The 16,711-nt window shown below is 59.1% G+C and overlaps 1 long non-coding RNA gene across 1 annotated transcript in view; it reads left to right on the top strand.

The window, feature by feature from the left end:
- The first annotated feature begins 10,185 nt into the window (after positions 1–10,185).
- The window catches only part of LOC135190887 (uncharacterized), a 34,941-nt gene continuing 28,415 nt past the window's right edge, over positions 10,186–16,711 (top strand). Inside the window, exons 1-2 of the long non-coding RNA XR_010308667.1 lie at positions 10,186–10,219; positions 11,459–11,582. This is a non-coding gene — a long non-coding RNA (uncharacterized LOC135190887). The remainder of the gene's footprint in view (positions 10,220–11,458; positions 11,583–16,711) is intronic.

The raw sequence follows: 16,711 nt of genomic DNA on the forward strand, positions 1-16,711 counted from the left end.
CTGGGGCTCAGGGAGAGCTCCCCAGCATCACAGAACCATGGAGCCCAGCACCACCTCTCTGCCTCTCTGAAACACCCCCGGGGTGGGCACTCCACCACCTCCCTGGCAGCCTGGGACAGGCTCTGAGGAGTGGAGAATTTTCTTCTCCTGTCCAACCTCAACCTCCCCTGGAGCAGCCTGAGGCCATTTGCTCCTGTCCTGTCCCTTGTGCCTAGTGAGGACACCAAGCCCTGCCTGCCTGCAGCCTCCTCTCAGGGAGCTGTCGAGAGCCACAAGCTCTGCCCTCAGCCTCCTCTCCTGCCAGCTCCCTCAGCTGCTCCTCCCAAGCCCTGTCCTGCAGCTGCCCAAGTTCTGCAGCCCTCGGGGCTGAGTGTCCTGAGGAGTGCTCAGACTTCCATGCCTGCAGGAGATGCTCAGAGCTGTCTGTGGTCAGGCAGAGCTCTGCACACTGAGGCAGGGCAGGGCTGGTCCTGTCCCAGGAGCTGGAAACCACAGACTCAGAGAATGGTTTGGGTTGGAAGGGAGCTCAAAGCTCAGCCAGAGCCAACCCCCTGCCAGAGGCAGGGACACCTCCCACCAGAACAGGTTGCTCAAGGTCTCATCCAACCTGGTCCTGAACACCTCCAGGGAGAGTGTGGAGCCTCCTTCTCTGGAGCCCTTCCAGGCCTGTCTGGATGTGTCCCTGTGTGCCCTGAGCTAGATTGGATGGTCCTGCTCTGGCAGAGGGGTTGGACTGGATGATCTCTTTGGGTCCCTTCCAACCCCTGACATCTGTGAGCTGTGAGCCTGTGAGGCAATGGTGAGGCACGGGAAGGGGCCTGCAGCCCTGAGGAGGAGGAGGAAGAGGAGGAGGAGGATGCTGGCCCCGGTGCTGCTCCTGCCGGCTGCCAGCTGGGCGCCTTTCCCCCGCTCTTAAATGTCAGCGCTGATGCTTCCTGCCCGAGCCAGCTCTTCCCCTTGGGCGCTGGCCAGCAGGGTCTGTTTGATACCCACTCCCAACAGCTTGGGTGGCTTGGGACTGGGGCTGCTGCCTCTGCCATGCCAAGCTGGCAGCATGGGCAGGCTCCCCAGCCAGCTCCTCCCGCAGCCTGCGCCCCGCACCCACCCAGCACCACCGCTCCTGCTCCTCTCTGGGGTCTCCTCCCGAGGTGGATCTCTGCAGGCTGGTTCAGAAAGAGCAGGTTCCAGGGGGGAGGTGAAGGTCCTGTGGCTTAGCCTGCAGGGGACTCCCCCTGCAGTGGGCAGAGCAAGGTCCCTTCTGCACAGCCCCACGGATGTCACCTCCCACCCTGCTCCTGCCCCCAGAGCTGCCGCCCGGAGCTGCTGCCCGGGGCAAGAGGTGTCCCCAGCCAAGGGCTGGAGGGGAAGCCCAAAGCTTCTGCTCCCTGCCCGCAGGGAGCCCAGCAGCACCTGAGAGCCGGTGCTGGGAATGCCCCAGGGCTGCTGCCCTCAGTGCCCAGCAGTGCTGCCATTCCAGGGCTCCTGCACACAGCTGGCACTTCCTTCCCCCTGCACTCTACAGGGCACAGAACCCAGCAGCTTCCTGCTGCTCTCCTCGTGGAGCTCAGAAACCAGCAGGCCTCTGGGGGGCGCTCCAGGGCACCGGGGCTGGGCCACCTCTCACACTGCTCTGTGGTGGAGCTGAGTGGGTGGCTCTGCCCCGGGGAGCTGGTGGCAGGGCAAGTTCTGGGGTGCACTGGGCACATCTGGCAGGAAGGGAGCTTTGGGGAGAGCCTTGCTGCTGGCTGTGTGAGGCACAGTGGCACTGCCAGCAGCCAGCATGGCAAAGGTGACTGGGGGGGAGGAGGGGAGGTGCTGTGGGGATGCTGCAGGCCAGGCTGCAGGTGCGAGCACAGGGCACACCCTGTGCACTCCAGGGGGAGAACAGCAGTGCTGGTGCAGCCTGACCCCCAGCCTTAGAGGGTCCCAGAAAGCAGGGGGTGTGCTGCCAGCCCGCTGGGGCAGGGACAGGTGGCACCCAGGAGCAGCAGCTGGCATCAGGGCGCTGCCCAGCAGGGCTGAGGTATGACATGGTCGCCTGAAGCTGGTGCATCCTGGGGTCTTAAAATGACTTGGCTTGGGAGGGACCTTAAAGCTCAGCCAGTGCCAACCTCCTGCCGTGGGCAGGGACACCTCCCACCAGCACAGCCTGCTCAGGGCCTCATCCAACCTGGCCTTGAACACCTCCAGAGAGAGCACATCCACAAACACCCTGGGCAACATGTGCCAGTCTCTCCCCACCCTCTCTGCAAAGGATTTCCTCCTCATCTTCACTCTCACTCTCCCCTCTCCCAGCTCAAAGCCATTGTATCTCCTCCTGGCACTCCCAGCCCTTGTCCAAAGTCCTTCCCCAGATCTTCTGGAGCCACTTTAGGTACTGGGAGGCAGCTCTGAGTTCTCCCTGGAGCCTTCTCTTCCCCAGGCTGCATAGCCCCAACTCTCCCAGCCTGTTCCCACAGGGCAGGTTCTGCAGCCCTCCTCCTATGCAGAGGACAGAGGGCACCTGGGCACCCCCTGGGTACCCCACGTGTGCAATGTCCTTCCCCGTGTGATGTCCCTGCCACCCTCACAACCCCTGTGCCAGGTAGAGCATCCCTCTCCTCCAAGCCTGCCCGAGACCATCCCATCCAACACACACCTTGCACAAGGACACAAACCTCAGACCCTGGTGGCACACAACTGCCCAGCACCTGCCCAGTGTCCCTTCTTGAGCTGGGGCTGCCTCCAGAAAGCAAAGGGCTGGGAAGGGCCATGTCAGGCTCTACCTGACTGCTGCCAATGTGTGAGCAGTCACAGCTCATGCAGGACCTGGGGACTGGGGGTGGGAGCTGCTTCCCTGCAGAGCTGCCCATGCCCGGGGGCTGCTGGGGGATCACTGGAAGGGGGAGCACTAAGCACTGCAGCTGTGGCTCGGGGCACAGGCTACCATTTTGCCTGGTTTCAGCAAGATTCCCATGGTCAGGATTCCCAGAAAACATTTGCACCTCGTGGCAGCCTGTCCTGGCTCCCTGAAATGGAAGGGAGGAGAAGGAGCTGCAGAGAGAAGCTGGAGAAAGACACTGGCAATGTGCAGTGAGCCTTTAATGCTCTCCCTGGCCCCCTCCCAGCACATATGGGAGTTGGATGAGCCAATTAAACCAACACCAATTAAACCAACATCAATCACATCCCATAAACCAGAGGTGGGGCTCAGGCAAACACCCTGCTGTGAAGGATGTCAGAGCTGGCCTGAGGCTGACCCTGGCAGCACAGCTCCCTTCCAGCGAGGAGAAACCCTTGGAGGCACCATCAGGGAGGGAAAAGAGATGGGAGGAGACCTGCACCAGAGAGGGGGATGGCAGATGGGAGAGGGGTGGCAGTGTGGTGGGCAGAGGTGGTGCCCCCAGTGGAGTAAGGAATGCCAGAGCTCGGGCACCAGCTGGGGCAGGCATCCCCCCACACTGCAGGTCTTCAGAGTCAGAGAGTGCCAGGGACTGGAAGGGAGCTCCAGAGCTCATCCAGCACAACCCCTGCCAGAGCAGGAGCACCCAGAGCAGAGCACACAGCAACACATCCAGGTGGGGGTTGAGTATCTGCAGAGAAGGAGACTCCACAGCCCCCCTGGGCAGCCTGTGCCAGGCTTTAGCAGCCTCACAGGGAAAAACTCCTCCTCCTGTTCCCATGCCACTTCCTCTATCTCAGCTTGCACCACTGCCCCTTGTGCTGGCACTGGCATCCCCCAGCAGAGCCTGGCTCAGCCTCCTGCCCTCCACAGGGTCACTTTAACCCCAGGGCTGTGATGCTTCTCGTGCCAGTGCACCATGCCCCCCAGCCAGCCCTCCTGCCCTGGGCTCTGCCTGCAGATCTGCTCCTTGCCCCAGGCGGTTCCATCAGCTCTGGGATGCTGGGCAGGCTGTGCCCACCCTGGCAGGCTCTGCAGCTCTCTTTGTGCTTCACAGAATCTCATAGAATCAACCAGGCTGGAAGAGAGCTCCAGGCTCAGCCAGCCCAACCTAGCACCCAGCCCTGCCCAACCAACCAGACCATGGCACTAAGTGCCTCATCCAGGCTGTTCTTGAACACTTCCAGGGACGGTGCCTCCACCACCTCCCTGGGCAGCCCATTCCAATGCCAATCACTCTCTCTGACAACAACTTCCTAACAACATCCAGCCTAGACCTGCCCTGCCACAGCTTCAGGCTCTGTCCCCTTCTTCTGGCCCTGGCTGCCTGGCAGCAGAGCCCAACCCCACCTGGCTACAGCCTCCCTGCAGGCAGCTGCAGGCAGCAATCAGCTCTGCCCTGAGCCTCCTCTGCTGCAGCCTGCACCCCCCCAGCTCCCTCAGCCTCTCCTCACAGGGCTGTGCTCCAGGCCCCTCCCCAGCCTTGCTGCCCTTCTCCAAACACCTTCCAGCACCTCAACATCTCTCTGCAATGGAGGAGCCCAGAACTGGACACAGCACTCCAGGTGTGGGCTGAGCAGTGCTGAGCACAGGGGCACAAGAACCTCCCTTGTCCTGCTGCCCACACTGCTCCTGAGCCAGCCCAGGATGCCATTGGCTCTGCTGCCCCCCTGGGCACTGCTGCCTCCTCTGCAGCCTACTATCCACCAGTACCCCCAGGTGCCTTTCTTCCTGGCTGCTTTCAGGAGAGCACTTACAAGTGGCTGCAGTTACCTGTGCCGAGAGCTGCAGCGCTGCAGTGCCAGAGCTGCCAGGAGGGGTGTGGGGCAGAGGAGTGGAGTGGCAACTCTTGGCTTAATCCAGACAACTGTCACCGAGCCACAAAGGAGCAGGGACTCTAATTAAGTCCCACAGCCCTTTGGGAAGTATCAAGGCAGAAAAACAGTTGGAGGGCTCCAGGCAGGGAGATTTTAAACAAATGAGGAAGTGCCTCAGAAACAGCTTAAGATGAAAGCTCCCAAATTAAACCCCTTGCAATCAGTATGGAGGCTACTTAGGCAACAACCTCCCGAGGAGGAATTGCAATCCCAGAGATAAAACTCTAAACAAATAAAGAGAGCAGCAGATGAAGAGGAAGGAAATGAAACTTGGTCAGAAAGTGATGCACAAAGGGCTGCTGGAGCAGCCCTTGGGAAATGGAGACACAGCATCACAGAGAGAGCTTCTGTGCAGGGGCAAAGCCAATGCCAGGCCAGCAGGGGAGGGTGGGGGTGAGGAGGGTGTCCTGCTCTTCACTGCTTCCCTGGGCAGGCAGGACTGTGGCTGTAGGTGCTGCTCAGGGACATCTCTGCATGCTCAGAGACCTCTGGAGTCAGAAGATTGGGGTGAGCCCAGAGGTGTCACAGCTCACAGGATGTTAGGGGCTGGAAAGGTCCCAAGGAGATCATTGAGTCCAACCCCCCCTGCCAGAGCGGGACCTAGCACAGATCCAGCACAGGTCACAGAGGAACACATCCAGAATCCAGTGCCACAGAGTCACTGAATTGTTTGGGTTGGAACAGACCTCCAAGATCATTGAATCCAACTGCCCAGCCCCACCATGGCCACTGAACCACAGCCCCAAGTGCCAGGGCCACACCTTTCTGGAACACCTGCAGGCATGGGCACTCCACCACCTCCCTGGGCAGCCTCTGCCAGTCCCTGACCACTCCTGCAGCAAAGAAAGTTTCCCTGAACCTCCTCTGGTGCAACTTGAGGCCATTGAACAGTTTGGCTCGGGAGAAGCAGCTCCCAGCAGAGCAGCAACTCATCCCTGGAGCAGCAGGATACTGCCCTTCCACTGGAGCTCTTGGCAGGGCTGCTGGCTAGGAGCAGTGGCAGGACCCACGAGCAGCCTGGCAAGGCAGGGCAGCTCCAACTGGAGGAGAGTCCTGCAAACATGAAACCTCTTCCAGGCTGTGTCTGGGGAGAGCAAACAGCAGGAAACCTGAACGCCAGGAGCAGGAGCCTGAGCCAAGCCCTGGCTTGGAGCAGAGGGGGCTGGAGGGCAGGGAGGGCCAGCACGGAGCCACTGCACCAGCTGGGGAGGCCTTGCCCATGGGAGCACAGGAGTGCCCTGAAGGTTTGCATCTGCCCAGAGGGCCCCTGCTGAGAGGAGGCTGAGCCCCATGGTGGCTCACAGCCCTGCTGTGCGCTGCTGGCAGCCTGAGCAGTGTGCCTGCAGGAGCCTGGACCCATGCTCCTGAGCTCCCCTGTGTACTCCAGACCCTGGATGGAGGAGAGGAAGCCTGGAGGAGGGAGTGCTCCCCACTGCTCAGTGCAGACTGGGTTAGGGAGCAGTTCCACAAACATCCACAAGTCCCTGGGCCCTGATGGTCTGCACCCAAGGGTGCTGAGAGAACTGCCTGAGGTTATTGCTCTGCCACTCTCCATCATCTTGGCCAAGTGGTGGCAGACAGGAGAGTTGCCTGAGGGCTGGAGCAGAGCCAATGGCACTGCAGGCTTCAGAAAGGGCAAGAAAGAGGTTCCAGGGAACTACAGACCAGGCAACCTCACCTCCAGCCCTGGAAAAATGATGGAGCAGCTCCTGCTGGAGGGCATCTCAAGGCACCTGGGAGAGCAGAAGTTACCAGGAGCAGTCAGCATGGATTTACCAAGGGGAAGTCCTGCTTGGCTAACCTGGGAGCATTCTGTGATGCCATAACTGAATGGGTAGATCCAGGGAGAGCAGTGGATGGAGTCTGCCTGGACCTTAGCAAGGCCTTTGGCACCTTCTCCCATGGCACTTTAGTGAGCAAGCTGAGGCAGTGTGGGATGGAAGAGCAGGCAGTGAGGGGGGTTAGGAACTGGTTACAGGATAGAGTTCAGAGGGTGGTGAGCAATGGTGCCAGGGCCAGCTGGAGAGCTGTGACCTGTGGTGTCCCCCAGGGATCAGGCTGGGGCCAGACCTGTTCAGCATCTTCATCAGTGCCACTGCTGAGGGCACAGACAGAGGCTGCTCAGCAAGTTTGCTGCTGACACCAAGCTGGGAGGCTTGGCTGAGACAGCTGCAGGCTGTGCTGCCATCCAGAGAGCCCTGGGCAGACAGAGCTGGGCACAGAGGAACCAGATGAGGCTCACCAAGGCCAAGTGCAGAGTCCTGCACCTGGGCAGGGATAACAAACTGCAGCAGTCCAGGCTGGGAGGTGACTGCTGGAGAGCAGCCCTGGGGAGAGGGACCTGGGGGTGCTGGTGGCTAACACCCATGGCACAGCAATGTGCCCCTGGGGGCCAAGAGGCCAATGGGATCCTGGGGTGCAGTAGGAGGATGTGCCCAGCAGGTCAAGGGAGGTTCTCCTGCCCCTCTGCTCTGCCCTGCTGAGACCTCATCTTGAATCCTGTGCTCAGTTTTGGGCTCCCCAGTTTCAGAGGACAGGAACTGCTGGAGAGGGTCCAGTGGAGGGCTGCGAGGATGAGGAGGGGACTGCAGGGCATGGCTGATGAGGAGAGGCTGAGGGGCCTGGGGCTGCTTAGTCTGGAGAAGAGAAGACTGAGAGGAGATTTGATCAATGTTTGTAAGTATCTGAGGACTGCCAGGAGTGGGGGGGCAGGCTCTGGGGGTCAGCAGGGGGGGACAGGCTCTGGGGATCAGGACTGGGGGGGACAGGCTCTGCTCACTGCTCCCTGGCACAGGACAAGCAGCAATGGATGGAAGCTGCAGCACAGGAGGTTCCAGCTCAGCACAAGGGCAACTTCTTGCCTGGAAGGGTCCCAAAGCCTGGCACAGGCTGCCCAGAGAGGCTGTGGAGTCTCCCTTTCTGGAGCCTTTCCAGGCCTGTCTGGATGTGTTCTGTGTGATCTGTGTTAGGATTGTCCTGCTCTGGCAGGGGGTTGGACCCCTTGGGTCCCTTCCAACCCCTAATATCCTGTAATGCTGCCCCTGAGCTGCAGCCTGGCTGAGGCTGGAGAAATCATCACAGGGAGATACAGGCTCAGCTCCTGCCAGTGCCACCTGGGACACTGCTGGCAGCTGAGCAAGGCAAAGCCAGAGGCACTGGTGCCAGCTTTGGCTTTTGAAGGCTGCAGGGGCTCAGGGGCAGTGTGAGGACTGCCCAGAGTCACAGGTGACTCCTGCACAATGCCCCTGCCCCGCTGCTGCCTGTGCTTTTGCTGCTGCCAGGCTGCTCTGCCAGGAGCCCTCAGCTCACCATATGCTGAGGCAGCCCCCAGCCAGCCCTTCACCTGGCAGCAGTGTCACAGAGCAGATGAGGGCACTGGGATGGACCTGGCATGGGTACTCGACAGCTGCCAGGCTGGGGCTGGGCTCAGGTTTGGGATTAGCTTCCTCAACAGCCTGGGCACCACCTGCATGCTGCAGGAGAGCTGCTGGCAGGCAGCTGCAGGAGGGCAGCTGGGGAGCAGTGCTCCTGGGGCTGTGGCACAGCCAGCATGGCCCATCCTGCCAGCCCAGGGGCTGGGTGTGGGGCTGCCAGCCCTTGTCAGAGTATGGATGGCAATGGGCACACTGCCAGCTCCCCTGCCCAGCAGAACACAGCATTGTGGCAGCAGTGGGAGTGTGGCTGGCAGCCTGATCAGCCACCACCAGCAGCCCTGGGTCACCTCCCTCCGTGCCAGCCAGGCAGCAGTGCCTGTGCCCCTTTCTCACAGAGGAGCCTGTGGTGGGCAGGAGGCTTTTGAGGGCAGAGAGAGAATCACAGAGTCACAGAATCAAGCAGAGTGACAGAGAGCTCCAAGCTCAGCCAGCCCAGCCTAGCACCTCACCCTTCTCATTAACTAGCCCCTGGCACCAAGTGCCTCATGCAGCCTCCCCTTCAACACCTCCAGGGATGGGCACTGCACCACCTTCCTGGGCAGCCCATTCCAGTGCCAATCTCTCTTGCTGTGGAGAACTTCCTCCTCACATCCAGCCTCAACCTGCCCTGCCACAGCTTCAGCCTCTGTCCCCTTCTCCTGGCCCTGCCTGCCTGGCAGCAGAGCCCAACCCCACCTGGCTACAGCCTCCCTGCAGGCAGCTGCAGGCAGCAATGAGCTCTGCCCTGAGCCTCCTCTGCTGCAGGCTGCACCCCCCCAGCTCCCTCAGCCTCTCCTCACAGGGCTCTGCTCCAGGCCCCTCCCCAGCCTTGCTGCCCTTCTCCAAACACCTTCCAGCACCTCAGCAGCTCTCTGCAATGGAGGAGCCCAGAACTGGACACAGCACTCATGTCCCTCATGGCACCCACCCTGCTGGGGCTGTCTGTGCCCTGCTTCCCACAGCTCAGCCTGGGGAAGCACAGGCTCAGCAGATGCTTTGTTCTGCCTCATCTGTGGCTGGTGGAGGTGGAGAGCAGGATGGAGAGAGGTTGAAGTGCAGGTGCTGCTGGAGGTGTTCAAGGCCAGGCTGGATGAGGCTTTGAGCAGCAGGGAGCAAATCACAGAATCAGAATCACAGAATCAAGCAGGCTGGAAGAGAGCTCCAAGCTCAGCCAGCCCAGCCTAGCACCCAGCCCCAGCCAGTGCCCCAGCCCATGGCACTCAGTGCCCCAGCCAGGCTTGGCTTGGACACCTCCAGGGACAGCCACTCCACCACCTCCCTGGGCAGCCCATTCCAGTGCCAACCACCCTCCAGTGCTCCTGCCTTGGCTCTTTGCTTCAGCTCCAACTGGCAGAAGCAGCAGAAATGAGCAGGCTGGGGCTGGGGCAGGGGGTGGGGCTGGAGGGGGATGGAATGAGATAAATAAAAGCCACCCTCCCGGCGCCTGCCTTTGATTCTTCCAGGGTTGGTTTCTTTTCCCCCCTCCCCCCCCCCCCCCCTCCCCTTTCTTTCACGCCAGGATTACTAATTGTCTAAGCATCTCAATTTGCTGGGCTCACTTAATCACAGCCTCTGTGCCCATTATCAGCCTTCCCCACATGTTCCCTACCTTGTTTCCAAACTACAAGACCCACGGGGAGCAGGCAGCCAGCGCCTGCAGGAGCGACAGCAGCAGAGCTGCCGCTCCCCGCTCCCTCCCCATCCCCATCCCCCCCCACCCCCCCACCCCAGGTCCCTCCGGCAGGGCTGTCACAGTTTGATTGCCTCTGAAACCAGCTCCTTCTCCCCGCCAAGTTCCCAAGGACGGGGGCCGTGAGGAGCGGCAGGGCTGGGGGGCTGGGGGCACCCTTGGCAGCTCCTGGCAGCTCCCAGCCTTTGATTCGCACAAAAGGCAGGCGGGGGGGAGGGGAGGGGCTGGAGATGATTTATTCAGCAAGTTCCTAACTGCCTTTTTTTTTTTTTTTTTTTGATTCATTTCTTTTTTTTCTTTCCCCTTCTTCTCCTCCTTCCTTTCCAGGGGCTGGGAGCTGAGTGAAGCCGCCGGGAAGGTGAGCTGCTGGGGAGATGAAGGAGCTTCGTTTGAAGGCATTTGCTTCCTTTTCTTTCTTGTCACATCTCACTGCAAAGCCTTTTTTCATTCCTGGAGCTCAGTTCCTTCCTGGAAAGTCTGAGCCCTGTGGTGGAGGGGGGTGTGGGGGGTAGGGGGTAGGGGTGGGCTCCCCTGTGGGCACTGCTAGCCAGGACAGGGGCAAGCAGAGGAGAAAGGAGGAGGTCCTGGTGCTGGGGTCACGGCAGCTGATTGCAGGCTCATCTCTTGGCCTCTCTTTGCCCTCTGGCCCACCCCAGAGCCCAGGAGTCACAGAACCAGTGAATGGTTTTGGGTGGAAAAGAGCTCTGAGAGCATCCAGCCCAACCATTCTCTATCTCCACCATGCTGGTACTGAGCCATGTCCCTCAGCACCACATCTCTGCCTCTTTGGCAGCTTTGTTCTTGGCCCTCTTGGCACAGAATCACAGAATGAGCTGGGCTGGAAGGGAGCTCCAAAGCTCATCCAGCCCAACTCCTGCACTCAGCAGGGACATCCTCCTCTAGAGCAGGTCCCCACAGCCCTCTCCAGCCTCACCTTCAGTCTCTCCAGGCATGGAGCCTCAGCCACCTCCCTGGGCAGCTGCTGCAGTGCTCCAGCAGCCTCCTGCTGCAGAACTTGTTCCTCACATCCAACCTCAATCTGCTCTGCTCTCATTCCAAACCATTGCCCTGGTCCTGTCCCTGCAGGCCTTTGGGAACAGTCCCTCTGCAGCCTGCTTGCAGCCCCTTCAGGCACTGGAAGGTTGCTCTAATGTCTCCCTGAAGCCTTCTCTTCTGCAGGCTGCACAGCCCCAACTCTGCCAACCTGTCCCCATAGCAGAGATTCTTCAGCCTCTGATCATCTACAATCTAACCCCCCTGGGACCACATTCTGGGCTTCTGTGATTCCACTGAGTTGTGGAATGGGTTGGGTTGGAAGGGACCTGAAAGCTCTGCCAGTGCCAACCTCCTGCCATGGGCAGGGACACCTCCAGGTTGCTCATCCAGCCTGCCCTTGAGCACCTCCAGGGAGGTTGTGGAGCACAGAAGCACCCAATGTGATCTTTGATCCCATTCTGTGCTTCTGTGCTCCACAACCTCCCTGGGCAGCCTGTGCCAGGGTCTACACCACCCTCAACCTGTGCCAGGCTCTCACCACCCTCAACCTGTGCCAGTCTCTCACCCCTCTCACTCTCAACAATTCCTTCCTCATCTCCAGTCTAAGCCTACCCAGCTCCAGGGATCTTCAGGGCTGGTTCTGTTCCCAGCATGGGAAGGCAGGAAAATGAAGGAGCCATCAGCAAGCCCCAGGAGGGGTTTACAGCTCTCAGCACCCAAAAGAGGTAAACTTCACAGCACTTCTGCTCTCTTTCAACCCCAAAGGTCTCCTTGGTGATGCAGGCAGAGTGCCTGGGAGCTCAGCACCTCAGCTGCACAGGCAGCTTGGATTCACAGAGTGCATTGGGCTGCAAGGGACCCTCCAAGGGCATCCTGCCCAACCCCCCTGCAGGCAGCAGGGACAGCTCCAGCTAGAGCAGGCTGCTCAGCACCACAGCAAGCTTGAGCTTGAATGTGTCCAGGGATGGAGATCTCCCTGGGCAGCCTGTGCCAGTCTCTCCCCACCCACACTGTGCACAACTTCCTTCTGCTCTCCAATCTAACTCTGCCCTGCCTCAGCTCCAAACCATTGCCCTCAACCTATTCCCAAAAGCCCTTCTGAATAGTCCCCCCCCCAGTCTGCCTGCAGGTCCCCTTCAGTCACTGAAATGCAGCTCTGAGGTCTCCCTGCAGCCTTCTCTTCTCCAGGCTGCTCAGCCCCAACTCTCCCAACCTGAGCCCCAATTCCTCCAGCCTGAAGAACCTTAGCTGTAGACCCAGCTTGGATCTGCAACCTGAAGCCCTCTGCCCCCCCCGACACAACCTTTGTATTGGGTGCCACAACCCAAACAGAAGCACCACAACCAACCCTGCCTCTTTCTGACTGCTCCACAAACTGATGCAACCCTTCTGGTACCATCCCCCGCACACCCCAGCTGATGCTGTGGTCCTGCAAGGGAGAAGCTCCTGGTGGGAGCCTCACTGAAGGTTTGGTTGTTGTTTGGGGGGGGTTTATTTTGTTGCTTTATTTATGTGTTTGGTTGTTTCCCATCCTGTGAGCTGCTGGGAAGCTGATCCTGATTTCAGCAAATGAATTTGTTATCTGTGAGTGCTCACGGAGCAGTTTATGCAAACAGCTTCCAGCCCATGGGGTGTTTGCAAACTGCTTCATTTCATGGTGTGTGATTAGTGGGAATGGTCAGGAAATGGGTGCAAAAACAAGCGTGGTGAGCTGGCCCCACCAGCCAGGCTCCTGCACCCTCCCTCTCCAGCCCTGCCTTGGCCTTGCTTTTTTTAGCTGCTGCTGCTTCTTCTTCTTTCTTCTTCTTCTTCTTCTTCTTCTTCTTCTTCTTCTTCTTCTTCTTCTTCTTCTTCTTCTTCTTCTTCTTCTTCTTCTTCTTCTTCTTCTTCTTCTTCTTCTTCTTCTTCTTCTTCTTCTTCTTCTTCTTCTTCTTCTTCTTCTTCTTCTTCTTCTTCTTCCTCTTCTCCTTCTTCTTCCCCTTCTCCTCCTTCTCCTTCTCCTTCTCCTTCTCCTTCTCCTTCTCCTTCTCCTTCTCCTTCTCCTTCTCCTTCTCCTTCTCCTTCTCCTTCTCCTTCTCCTTCTCCTTCTCCTTCTCCTTCTCCTTCTCCTTCTCCTTCTCCTTCTCCTTCTCCTTCTCCTTCTCCTTCTCCTTCTCCTTCTCCTTCTCCTTCTCCTTCTCCTTCTCCTTCTCCTTCTCCTTCTTCTTCTTCTTCTTCTTCTTCTTCTTCTTCTTCTTCTTCTTCTTCTTCTTCTTCTTCCCCTCCTTCTCCTTCTCCTCCTTCTCCTCCTTCTCCTCCTTCTCCTCCTTCTCCTCCTTCTCCTCCTTCTCCTTCTTCTTTCTTCTTCTCCTTCTTCTCCTTCTCCTTCTCTGTCTCCTTCTTCTCCTTCTCCTTCTCCTTCTCCTTCTCCTTCTCCTTCTCCTTCTCCTTCTCCTTCTCCTTCTCCTTCTCCTCCTTCTCCTCCTTCTCCTCCTTCCCCCCTTCTCCTCCTTCTCCTTCTTCTTTCTTCTTCTCCTTCTTCTCCTTCTTCTCCTTCTCCTTCTCTGTCTCCTTCTTCTCCTTCTCCTTCTCCTTCTCCTTCTCCTTCTCCTTCTCCTTCTCCTTCTCCTTCTCCTTTTCCTTCTTCTCCTTCTCCTCCTTCTCCTTCTCCTTCTCCTTCTCCTTCTCCTTCTCCTTCTCCTTCTCCTTCTCCTTCTCCTTCTCCTTGTCCTTCTCCTTTTCCTTCTTCTCCTTCTCCTTCTCCTTCTCCTTCTCCTTCTCCTTCTCCTTCTCCTTTTCCTTCTTCTCCTCCTCCTCCTCCTTCTCCTCCTCCTCCTCCTCCTCCTCCTCCTCCTCCTTCTCCTTCTCCTCCCTCTCCTTTTCCTTCTTCTTCTTCTTCTCCTTCTTCTCCTTCTCCTTCTTCTTCTTTTCTAACTGGAATTAGGGAAAAGAAAAACACCAAACCAGGCCATGAGCAGTGAAACTTTTCCTGCTTTGTTTCTCCAGCTCAGGGCTCCAGAAGGAGGGCAGCAGCTGATCACAGCACCGGAGTGATAGGGGCTGGAAGGGAGCTCTGCAGATCAGCCAGTCCAAGCCCCCCACCAGAGCAGCATCAGCCAGGGCAGGGCACACAGAACACAGCCAGGGGGGTCTGGAAAGGCTCCAGCGCAAGAGACTGCACAACCTCTCTGGGCAGCCTGCTCCAGGCTCCAGCACCCTCACAGTGAAAGTTTCCCCTCCTCTTCCCCTGGCACCTCTTCTGCTGCAGCTGGCACCCAGTGCCCCTTGTGCTGCCCTTGGCCACCCCTGGGCAGAGCCTGGCTGAGTCCTCTTGATACTGCCCTGCACATCCTTAGCACAGCACTGGGGGCAGCCCTCAGGCTGCTCTGCTGCCAGCTGCCACCTCCCTCAGCCTGGGAGAGAGGAGACCTCATTGCTCTCTACAGCTCCCTGAGAGGAGGCTGCAGTGAGGTGGGGGTTGGGCTCTGCTCCCCAGTCTCAGGTAATAGAAGGAGAGGAAATGGCCTGAAACTGTGCCAGGGGAGGTTAGGTTGGAGATGAGGAAGAATTCCTTTACTGCAAGAGTGGTGAGGGATTGGCAGAGGCTGACAAGGCAGGTGGTGGAGTGCCCATGCCTGGAGGTGTTCCAGAGCCATGTGGCCATGGCACCTGGGGCCAGGGCTCAGTGGCTGTGGTGGTGCTGGCTTGAAGGTTGGACTGGATGAGCTCAGAGAGCTTTTGCAACTCAAACAACTCAGACTACAACTGTAACCCATGACAGCTTTTGGGTTTCCCCTCCTGGAGCTACAGCACCCACACCGTGGGCAAGCCCCCAGGGCAGGTCTCCCTCCCACACTGAGAAGCACTGAAAGAGATAAGCCTAAGAGACTTGATGGTGGCGACCCAGAGGTTGAGACCCTGTGGGAAGCTCCACAGAGACCTGCCCAGACCTCAGCCCCTGTGTCAGGGTCCGTGGGGGGCTCAGAGTGACAGGGCTGGCATGGGCAGCTCAGGGCAGGGCCAGGGGAGATCCCCATGGGTGCAGCAGCACAAGCAGCAAGCACTGCCTGGAGGCTTTGTTTGTGCCACTCGTGTGGTGAGCACATTGCAGCAGGTGGCATGTGGGGCCTGGACTGGTTCCACGCACACCAGGCACGGGGTAGGCTCCAGTCCCACGTTGGCTAAAACTCAGAATAGCAGAAATAAATCAAATCAACAGCCCCCAGCTGCCAGAGAGGAGGAGGCAGCAGCCCCTCCCCGTGCCCCGCGCTGCCCACGCTCCCCAGGCAGGAGCTGGGCTTCAGCTGCACCCTGCATTCTCCCTGCTCTGGAGGCAGACTGGCAGCAGAACTGGCACTGGCACAGGCAATGACACAGGCACACAAACAGGCAGCAGAAAGGCTGGGGAGCAGTGTGGGTGGAGCAGGGACACGTGGAGTGATGCCCAGGGAAGCGCAGGGCTGTGCCCCTGGCAGCTGCCCACGGATGATCCACAGGAGATCTGGGTGGGGACCCTCAGTGCTGCTCATCTTCACCAGGGACACGAGGAGAGGGTTTGAGGCACCCTTGCAAGTTGGCAGATGGCACCAAGCTGTGTGGCCTGACTGCCAGGCTGGAGGGAAGGACCCAGCCAGGGGGACCCTGATAGGCTGCAAAGCTGAGCCCAAGCCAACCTCAGGGAGTTGAACGAGGACAAGTGCAAGGTCCTGCAGCTGGGTTGGGGCAACCCCAAACACAAATACAGAGTGGGGTTGAGGGCAGCCCTGCAGAGAAGAACCTGGGGGTGATGAGAAGCAGGACAGGAGCTGGCAAGGTGCTGCAGCAGCCCAAAGAGCCAAGAGTGTGCTGGGCTGCAGCAAGGGATTTGGGGCCAGCAGGTGGAAGGAGATGTCCCTTTGTTCTGCTCTGCTGAGACCTCACCTGCAACACTGCAGCCAGCTCTGCTGCCCTGCCCCCAGAACAAAAAGGACCTGGAGCTGTTGCAGAGGGACCAGAGGAGCCCACAAAGATGATGAGGAGGCTGAAACACCTCTGCTGTGGGGACAGGCTGGGAGAGTTGGGGCTGTGAAGCCTGGAGATGAGAACAGAGCAACCTTCCAGTGCCTGAAGGGGCTCCAGGAGAGCTGGGGAGGAACTTGTGACAAGGGCTGGGAGTGCCAGGAGGAAGGACAATGGCTTTGAGACTGGAGATGAGGATGAGATTCTTGAGAGTGAGGGTGGTGAGAGCCTGGCACAGGTTGAGGGTGGTGAGACACTGGCACAGGTTGCCCAGGGAGGTTGTGGAGCAACGTGAGGGAGGTGAACATCCCTGAGAGCTGAGAGGTGGCTGCTGTTGGGCAGCTTAAAGGGGAAAGCAGAGGGGAGTAGCTGTGCTGGGCAGAGAGAGCTGATGGTGAAAGGATCCAGAGCAGCAGGGAAATATCTTTATTGATGCTCTGGGTCAGGGGGCTGAGTCCAGCAGCAGTCAGTTTGCAGAGGACACCAAGCTAGGAGCAGCTGTGGAGCTGTTGGAGGGTAGCAGAGCCCTGCAGAGGGACCTGGACAGGCTGCATGGGTGGGCAGAGGCCAAGGGGATGAGACTGAACAAGGCCAAGGGCAGGTTCTGCACTTTGGCCACAACAACCCCAAGCAGCACTGCAGGCTGGGGCCAGAGTGGCTGAGAGCAGCCAGGCAGAGAGGGCCCTGGGGGTGGTGGCAGAGAGGAGCTGCAGAGGAGGCAGCAGTGCCCAGGTGGGCAGCAGAGCCAATGGCATCCTGGGCTGGCTCAGGAGCAGTGTGGGCAGCAGGACAAGGGAGGTTCTTCTGCCTCTGTGCTCAGCACTGCTCAGGCCACCCCTGGAGTGCTGTGTCCAGCTCTGGGCTCCTCCATTGCAGA

This window comes from Pogoniulus pusillus, chromosome 37 (assembly GCF_015220805.1).
Source record: "Pogoniulus pusillus isolate bPogPus1 chromosome 37, bPogPus1.pri, whole genome shotgun sequence".
NCBI classification, from domain to species: Eukaryota; Metazoa; Chordata; class Aves; order Piciformes; family Lybiidae; genus Pogoniulus; species Pogoniulus pusillus.